The sequence below is a fragment of the Schistocerca serialis genome, chromosome 4 (genome assembly GCF_023864345.2).
Source record: "Schistocerca serialis cubense isolate TAMUIC-IGC-003099 chromosome 4, iqSchSeri2.2, whole genome shotgun sequence".
Lineage (NCBI taxonomy): Eukaryota > Metazoa > Arthropoda > Insecta > Orthoptera > Acrididae > Schistocerca > Schistocerca serialis.
Window position 1 is genome coordinate 272,388,860 of NC_064641.1, and position 10,381 is coordinate 272,399,240.

A 10,381-nucleotide genomic window follows, 5' to 3' on the forward strand; every position below is an offset into this window, starting at 1 on the left:
TCTGATATGCAGAAGACAAATTTGGGCAACGGTTCTGCGTAATTATCGTCACCAGAATGGGAGGGCACCACAGACAAAAGCAAGCATAATGAGGAGTTTCAAAAAGTTTAATGAGACAGGCTGTGTCAAAGACCTTTGTAACGTGTATGCAACAAATTTACAGCAGCAGCGGCCAAATCTGACCTGCATAACACTGTGTGTGTGTGTGTGTGTGTGTGTTGTATGGGTGTCAGTTTAACTGTCATTTAAGCCCTCAACAGATCATTACATGAAAAACTTAAAACTAACATTTGTATAAACTACCCGACTGCCTATTTGCATATGAAAAACTACAGGAACAAATGAACATGTAACAATGAATACCTAAGCCATCTAACTGCGTTTTTTAACAACAATTTTCGGGTGATATAGAATCTGACTTGTGCAGAGGAATTTACTGGGCTAGAGTACGTGACATGTTGTGGTGTGTCAGTGTCTCTGTTTTGCCTAATAACTTATTTTAAAAGGCTCACAAAATGGTCACAAGATAATTGAGCCAATAATGAACAATCCTTTTAACGTTAATAGAACTTCTACATTTTTATGTATTTTGTTTAAATATTTGAATTAAGAATTTTTAGCTCCTTTTGCACATAAGTCCCTTTCAAGTTCTTAATGAAGCGACAGGGAGGCTATGTATGGAGTGTTTCAGAACTCTCCATTACATGAAACAATACGTCCAACTTAACGCTATTCTTTGCATTCTGTAAGCACACAGATAATAGATAGTAACAATCTGAGGGCGAAACACAGGAGCGCGATTCTAAGCATTGTTGTGAGACGAGATCTGTCTGTGAGAGTGGAAGTAGTAGTGTCGGTCGAGAGCTCGGAGACAGAAGACGTGTCACGCTGCCCTCATGTCGGTGATGGAAGATCTTACCACACGCAAGGCCTGATTTCATTTATATTGCCAGGAGAGGTTTAGATGGCTTAACTACTGTTGAAGATGGAATTCAAGGTAAAATTCGCAAGGCCTGATTTCATTTATATTGCCAGGAGAGGTTTAGATGGCTTAACTACTGTTGAAGATGGAATTCAAGGTAAAATTCGCAAGCACAGCGCAAAAGTAATTGCAGGGTTAGGCTCGTAATTGTTAGTCCGAGCTTGCAATAATCCCATGTTTTGCTTGTCAGTAAAAGAAGCCTCCTTATCCTCAAAATAATAATAATTATTTTCCATATCTAAATGATATGCTGTGGTTACTAAATATTAATGCAGTTTTGAAACTGGAATAATTTGCTAATCTGGCACTCAGCCATTATTTACGCATATGTCATTCGTCGTTGTCATCATTAATATTTGTTGATGATGATTCTGAAGTTTTAAATAGATATAATTAATGAAATCCCTTCTCAAGCTTATGTAGTTCTTAAAAGGACCTAAGATAACACTTTTTTATTAGGTTCATTCATAGTAGGAATAAGCTTTAGCCGCTGCTCCTGTAAATTTCTTGAATATAAGTTACACCTTCCTCTAGGTGGATGGCCCTCTGCATCTGAAGCGCGTTTTTATAGAGTGCAAGCAGCATTTCAACTCAGCCCCACAGAGTTGCAGCAAACAAGAACAGCTATCCATAAAATTTTATGTAAGTGATTTTGCCTTTTTCCGGGTTTTCAACTAGCAATAGTCGCACCTCAGTAATACTTCATTGGTTACAATATTGCCACTGCGCAGAGGTACGCCTTTTTTTCGTACAAAGTACAAATGTTTCAAGCACTGCAGACAAACGATCGTCTTCTGCTGTAAGCATTTTCGTGTTACATGCCGATCTCCATAAATGCTGACAATACCTACCGGAAAATGTGCTTGTTTTCAGCTGAAGCAGCGTTCCTCATTTTTGGACTTGTGAATCACCACACTATTATGATTTGAAGGTCCGAAAACCCACACAGAGCACGTGAATACATCCGTGACAGCTCGAAGCTTAATGTTTGGGGTGGTGTAATTCACGGAACGGAATGGTGATAGACACATTTTTCCTTGTGGGGAAAACCGTAACAGGATATTTTTACCCGGACACGCTCGAGCAGCTCCAACGACCACAGAGCTAAGAGCTGCGGCCGTCCATCATCTGCCAGCATGATGAAGGAACCCATATTGGCATCTGAAGGTGCAGGATGTGCAGAATGTCATATATCCTGAGGAGTGGCTGAACCATGATGGCCACATCGCATCGTTCCCCCTACTCTCCCGATGTCCACCTGTTTATGTTGGGTCACGTCAAAGATCGTGTGCACACAATACTAGTCTACTACATTGCTACCAGTCTATTACGTTGCTACCTTCGTGTACGAATCGATGAAGCTGCAGCGCTGACCCGCCGATGAGCTGAACTCAAATATCGCCTTGATGTCCTATGAGCGGAGAATAGCCCACATACAGAAGGTCTTTGAGACCGGCTAAACGTTTTACAACAAATCACGTTGCTCTGTCTCCAGTGGTCCGTTAGTTATGATTTTTTAAAACAATAGCGGAGCTTTATAGACACCTTTCGTGTAAGAATAAAATGTTTCCTGTTTTCAAGCCGTGTCAATTCGAATAAAATTCTCGAGCTTTTGATGGCCATCTCTGCCATCGTCATCAGCAGAAAAACCACCGGCTGCCGAGGCTGGTACGAAGATTTTATTCAAAGAAATGTAATGCCTCATTGCCTGCTTTAGAATCCGATAAATAGATGTGTGTGTGTGTGTGTGTGTGTGTGTGTGTGTGTGTGTGTGTGTACTTGCTCACGCCGAGTTAAATTAACGTGACTGAGTAGACATTTATGTCTTTCCCAAATTGGACTACTGGCTTTCCGTTTTGAGCTGTAGCCACAGTTACGCATTTCATGAAGCGCAGGGCCACAGTCAGAAACATTATACCGCAGATCATGCAAGTGACAATGTTCGAAGTAGCGAGTATCTAGAGCGCGTCATGCTGAGTGATGGAGAATGCTGTTTTCTGTGGCTTTACAGTGAAACAGACACTGCATCTCGAAATTACAGAGCGAGATGATGCAGCAGTATGACACTGGTCTCGAATCTGGCAGGATGAATATGGAGGGAATGGAAGGGCGAGGTTGAAACCTCTTGTCGATACTTATAACGGGAGCATACATCCAATAGGTCACAGAGCGTTTCTATGATTGCAGTTCGTACTTAGCTGTAAACGAGTGCTGCTCTAGTATGAGACACTTATAAAATTTTTCCCGAAATCAAGGTTCATAGTTTTACGAACCTGTTGTGTTACGGCGTAAAGTCAAGCGCCGGCACGCCAGTCGGGAACGATAGAGCAGAGATGGCTGTGACGTCAGCCAATAGCGCGCTGAGCGACCCCTCTCCAGGACGACAACGCGACATAAGCGCCATGCCCGATCCGATTTCCTGCATTCTCGCTCGCCGCGCCAACATGTCTGGACGCCAGAAGGGGAGACGAGGAGAACAAGTTGCCGCAATCGTTAGCCTCCTGGGCCAAGCGCTTGGACTGGACAGCAAGCAGAAGAGGAAGAAACCTGTACAGTGCTTCCGCAGTCAGAAGTTGGGGCACTTCGCCGCGGATTGCACAGGAGTACTCGCGTGTTTGAAGTGTGCAAATCCGCACCTCACACGCGACTGTACGAAGCTCAGGGAAGCCGCTGCTACATGTTGTAATTGCGGCGGTTCTCACGCCGCCAACCACCGTGGCTGCAGTTACCTCAAGAGCTGTGGCCGCGGGAAGGAGCGGCACACACACCGACGGCGAATTACTGCGCAAGAAGAGGTGACAAGGAATCAAGAAGCGGTAAATGCTCTGCCCGCGCATCACGCCACTGGCACTTCTGCCGGTGCTGGCGCGAGTGGAGGACCGTGCTGCTGCAATCCCTACAGCATTCACAAGTCCGACGATGCTGTCGCCAACGCAGTTGCCGCTCTCAAATCTGCCATGGCAGGGGAGAGGGCTGCACTTCGGGCCGAGGTGGACGAGGTACGCCTCCAGCTCGCGCAGCTCCGCGAGTTGTTGGCCTGCAAATCTCGCAAGGGGCGAGAAGTTACGACTGCCACCATCGCCACGCAGCCGGACGCTCTCCCGGCTCCTGCGGTAACGCAGGGCGCCGTGGGGGTGCCCACGGAGGTGCCAAATGAGATGTCTGCTCCCTCCTCTAAGGAGGAGGGCCAGCGGAGACAAGATTCCGAGCCAGCCCCACCAGCAATACAAGATGACGTGACCAAAGGCATCGAAACGCCCGCCCGCCCTTCCGGAGGACAAGGCGGGACTGCCGCTGCTGGGAGATGAAGTCACAATTGCTGCGCCCATCCAAGAACAGGACACAGAAGAGGTAGTCCACACGCCGCCAGCACAGACAGAGATAACTGCGCCAGAACTGCTGAAGATGGTCGCAAAATCATTGCGTGACAAGACGTTCGCGCATCTCAATACCCCGTACCCTTTTACCGCCTCCAATGTTCCTAAACCACCTCTACCCCATAAGCCTTATGATTTCGGCTGGGCAATTGCAAATCTGACCGCCGTCATTCCTAAGAGGGACTTGGACCTTATAAACCGCTTCCCTATTTTTACCGACTATGACTGGCAGCGTATAATCGCTGCTATTTCCTAGCACCCATTTTATTTTATCCTGTCGAGCTCAGACAAGTTTTAGCAAACCCTTTTTAATCCCAGTCAATTTTATCTTTATACTTGTGGAGTAAATGTCAATTGACAACAGACTCCGATATTGTAGACCACCTCGGGGGAGGTTGTCCATACCAGAGAGCTGCAAGCAAGCCATGCCCGACTGGTCGCGGCGCAGTCTAACAGCAGCCTCAAGACGAGCGACTTGAGTAGAAGCGTGAAAGGTCATTACTTCGCCTGTATTAAGATTGTTTATACTGAAGAAGCTTCATTAATTTCTTTCCTTGCGACACTTCTGTGTACTAGTCAAAGTTAAGCAGTGACATTCATTCTTTTGTGATTTAACTGGTTAATAGGGGAGAGCGGGGCATGTTGAGACAAATTTCAGATTTTATTTTTTACATTTTTTGTTTTAATTGGGAAAATTATGATACTATACTTCAATTAGTTGTGCATTTTTCTATGGTATTGACTCTTTGATTAACCACATATATCTCCCAAAATTACAATATTTGTTTAATGCTGCAAAGTGTATCAATGTTCCCCACATGTGGGCAAGTTGATACTAGCGAGAGGCAAGTTGATACAAATGTATAAATAATAAGCTAATTGACATTAAGGTAGCAAATAATCACTCAATAGATAAACATTTATTAAGCAGAATATAGTACAAAGGTCGCGTAAGACATATTATTAACTTATTTTAAACATACAGATCATGAGACTGTGTCCATAACCTACTCAGAATCACTGATTACAAAGTCAGATGTACAGTGAATACGAGTGTACATCTTACAGTCTTTACCACATTCTATATGTGCCCATTCTTTGCAAGAAATGCACTGTATCCAGTCCTGACCTGGCATGGATTCGGAGAATGGCTCCAAACATATGAGACACAAGGCGTCGTTCTCTTCCTCAGACTCTGATGCAACCTTCATTTTATTCTTCGGGATGCATTTCTTTTTCTTCACCTTGTTCTTCTCCTTAGTCTGACTCTCTATCATTTTAAAAAGCCTCTTCTTGGCGTTTTCTGACTTGGCTACCGTGTTAGCTTCCTTTTCTTTGGCTTCCTCTTCCAGTCTCTCCTTTACTGGTGTGCTAGTAAGGATAGCGGATTTTAAAGTTTTCTTCCCGTTTTTGATATTTTTTCGGTCTCCTGCTTTAGGGTAGGGGTGGATGTCTTGAGGGCTTACAGTGAATACACCTAGAGAAACATCCTTACTTGTAGATGGAACTGCAGTTGTAGTATCAGCTCGGTTCACTTTGGACTGTAGACCATCAGCGTTGCTTGTCCCAATCTGAGAAGTCTCGACAGTGCTGTCTTGTGAAGTCATCTCTCTATCCGTGACTGCGCTGGGACAAGAAGTGATCATCAGTAAACACTTCTCTGTTGTATGGAGCGATTCCTGTTTCCAAATATAATATTTGTAGGATTTATTACTCTGGGTAGTGCCATCTTTACTAGGCCAGGAATGTCGTAGATTGTTACAGTTTTCCCTGGATTGTTCATCATCCTATCGTCGAATGAAGGGAAGTAAAATTTCTTGAAAGGCCCATAAACTGATCTGTCAAGCGGTTGCAGGCCGTGGTAAGTGTGCGGGGGAAACGACAACATGACGATACCATTTTCTTTGCAGAAGTTGAGCACTTCAATAGATAAATGTGATTCATGGTTATACAAAACCAATAAGCAGGGATTGCCCTTGGTAGATCTTACATGGTCGTGAAAATGTTTAAGGAACTTCAAAAACGATTCAGATGTGATCCATCCGGATGGGTAGGAAGTTCCAATACATGCTGGTGGTCCGTTAATGATGAAGTGATCCTTGAAGAATACTCTTGGAAATATAAACATCGGAGGAACTGAGTTGCCGATGGCACTGACAGCCAGTACCATAGTGACAGTCTGCCCCCTTTCCGCTGACGTAGCTTTCCCTACTTGGCGTACTCCTTTCTGAGCAACGATTTTGTTTGGTCTCTAAACTGTTTGCACACCGGTCTCGTCGACATTCCAAATGTCCTTAGGTTCAAATTTGTATTTATCTAAAGTACTCTTCAAATTGTAACTCTTCAGGCTTTCCCGGCGATCTAATGACATCTTGGGTTGTCGGGTGTTCTGCCGGATATCAGCGTCGTACTTGCGCGATATTTCGGTCACGTAGCTCGAGACCTTCATCAGGTGCGACCTGAGACAGTCTCAGGTCGCACCTGATGAAGGTCTCGAGCTACGTGACCGAAATATCGTGCAAGTACGACGCTGATATCCGGCAGAACACCCGACAACCCAAAATGTCACTCTTCAAATTGTCAAAAAATAGATCAACATTGGCTTTATTAAAACTGATAGCGCGACTAAGGCTCGTAGCCTCAGGCTCCCTGATTGATAGCCGAGGGTGTCTTTTCATATATAAGCTAAACCAGTCCTTTGTAGCCATTTTATGGTTAATCCATGAGTCAGGCAATGTAATGATATTCCTATTAGCCACAGCAAGTTCGTAAGCTAAAACTTTGATGTTTTGTGGTGTAAGTCCGTAGTAGATTTTAGAAGAGTGTATTATATACTCTTCGAGTTGAGATTCTAATTGGTCTGGAAAAATTTGTCTTGGTTTGTCATACCCCATTGTAACCGTTTGACCTTGCGATTCATCTTCTTTTCTTATAAATCTAAACAACGTCATTTTGTCGATCTCGAAGGCTACAGCTGCTTCCCGTAAAGACATGGTTTTGGTCTTGACGGCTTCATAGGCTTTTACAAAGCTCTCATTCGGGACTTTCCCTCGATCTGTCCTCCTGGTATAATTCCGCACCATGTTTCTGTAAGAAAAGACAAAACTCTAATTTTTACAATATTGGGGTACGTTGATACACTGTATCAATTTGCCCCAGCTACGCGTATCAACTTGCCCCATTGAATAAGTGTCTTTTAAGTCAAACTTTAGTCTCTAAAATATAAAGTCTAGAAAAATGAAACTATCATGAAATTCTTACCAAGAAACAAGCGTTTAACTGTGCCAACAGTGAACTTCCTGAAGAATATCCTCTTGCTGATATGCCAACTCAAACACACTAGCCAACAATTACTTTCTACTCATGAAAACACAATTTCAACAATAAAAACGCGTAGAGTACTCTGTTGACAGCTGGACGCCGTGTGGCACTGCGTCGCGGTAAACAACAGCCTCTACTCACTCATGTCCGCCCTGCGCATGCGTGTTAGCTCGCAGTCCCATCTGTATCAACTTGCCCACGCATCAACTTGCCCCACTCTCCCCTACGATTTGCTTGAATTGTTGTCTAGCTATCTGAGAAAGCAAGTCTCATCGACAACCCTTATTCGATAACTAGGCAGGACTTAACATGTTGAATACTACACGACTGCGCCATCTGTCGAGCGGCGTTGCGCAAACAATTTGGAAATTTGTGGTAAGGTCTTATGGGACCAAATTTCTGGGGTCATCGGCCCTTAAGCTTACGCACTACTGAATCAGACTTACGCTAAGGACAACACACACACCCATGCCCGAGGGAGGACTCGAACCTCTCCGACGGGGGCAGCCGCGCGGACCGTGACGTCATTATACCGAATCGTGTCTCATCGGAAAGGAACAATAATAACGATAGTCATTGTGGTACATTCTTGGTGGGATATAATAAGGAATCGTGATGAAAATAACATTCATTTATCGATACACCAACGCATATATCGGAAGTGAAATTCATATGGCTCTGAGCACTATGGGACTTCTGAGGTCATCAGTCCCCTAGAACTTGGAACTACTTAAACCTAACTAACCTGAGGACATCACACTTCACTTCCACCGGCAGGGGTGACCGAGCGGTTCTAGGCGCTACAGTCTGGAACCGCGCTACGTTATTCAATACAGATATAGCCACGTATGACTTCAATGCGACATACTCATGAATGTATCGGTATGTTTACACTGTCGTATCGTTCTGCGTAAGAGTTGACATTGTCTGAGGAATGGACTGGCGGCATGTATTCCACTACATCGGCTTCCATTGGCCAGAAATCATAAATCAACTTCGTCATGCACTGAACACCTGATCATTATTGCTGATCCTAAAAGGAAGCTGTAACGTTTTCGGATACCTTCTATAGCAGCTTATCCTACCAAGTGTTGGCCACTACCGTGGCAGCCACTATCATGGCGACCGCATGATGTTGCCTACAGTGTTGAGCGTATAGAGGTCAGTGTGATGGTTTGGAGCGCCACTGGATGAAACATGCCGAAGTATTGTCCTCTTCCACGCAGCCCTGATTATCCTATTCCTAGCACATTGGACTCCCATTCGGGAGGAAGACGTTTCAAACCCGCGTCAGGCCATCCTGATTTAGGTTTCCTGTGATTTCCCTAAGCGGCTCAGGCAAATTCCGGGATGATTCCTTTTTAAAGGGCAAGGTCGAATTTAATTCCCATCCTTTCCTGATCTGATGGGACCGATGACCTCGCCGTTTGGTCCCCTCCTCAAATCAACCAACCAACCAACGAACCAACCCTATTCCAACAGAACTGTGGCCAGTCACACGGGATGACGAATACACATGTCGCCGTCGAAGTACGACTAGGTATCATTGCTTCTCTGGCCTTAAAAGTCGTCCAAAGTATGTCTGCGATATACTTGGTCGTCATCTTATTCACGCGGTGTGCGAGAAGTATAGCCTCAGGCGTGAGCTGATTGTACGAGGGTAGGCTGAAAATGAATGCCTCCGACTTATCGTGCGAAAACTCTTAAAGCATTCCAATTAAAACAAACGTTACTAACATGCCACATCTTTATTCTTTAAGTCTATACGTTTGCAGCTCTCTGCCATTAGAGAGCTCCGAATTGTAGCGTGTAGCATGACGGTGCGTGACGGAACTATGTCGGTGTGTGAGAAACAGCATGCTATGATCTAGTTTGGAGTTCGAAGAATTCGTCCACACAGGGAGCATCCTCCCCTTCATGATACTGCCAGACCACACACCGGCGCTGTGACATCTGAAATCAACCTACGCCTTGCGTTCGTTGCCGTCGCTCATGCTCCGTACAGTCCCGACTTGGCCCCATCCTATTTTCATGTGTTCCCGAAACTTGAACACTTTCGTGGACTTCGATTTGATAGTGATGGAGCGGGGCAATCGGAGATGAGATAGTGGCTCCGTCAACAAAGGCAAACATTCTACAGCGGCGATACCGACAGACAGGTCTCTCGTTGGAGAAATGTTCATCGTTGGAGCGACTAGGTTGAGAAATAAAGATGTTGACATGAGGAGTAAATAACCAGAATGACAACAACGTTTGTTTTATGCAAAAAGCTTGAAGAGTTCCCACATAAAAAATTCGAAGGCGTTACTTTTCAGCATGCCCTCGTGTACGTACATTAACAACATAAATATGAGTTCCCCAAAAGAATATTTTGGTTCGCACAGTCAAATGTCGTCGTCGAGCCTCAGAGATTTCTGCTAGGAGATACGTCTAATAGGACTTTTTTGTAACTTATGAATTTACAGTAGGAGTGCAACTTGTGACTCACGCAGTCTTGTTATTGCAGAGGTTTGAAACTGTTATTTTTTTCATTGCCTTTAACTTGACAATAAAAACTATATTAACAGTAAAAGTAGTTAGATATTTATTAGTTTTTTATGTCTTTCTTACCAGAGTCTACAAGCTGATTCGAAAAAAGGACATGTATAGGAAACGAAGACACAGCTTTCAATATCTTGCTTCAAATGTTTTTTTCACTGCT

At 44.4% G+C, this 10,381-nt stretch overlaps 1 pseudogene; it reads right to left on the reverse strand.

Annotated features, from left to right (window-relative positions):
* Positions 1-1,589: 1,589 nt before the first annotated feature.
* On the reverse strand, positions 1,590-1,717 carry LOC126476624 (U4 spliceosomal RNA; annotated as a pseudogene).
* Between the last annotated feature and the right edge of the window lie 8,664 nt (positions 1,718-10,381).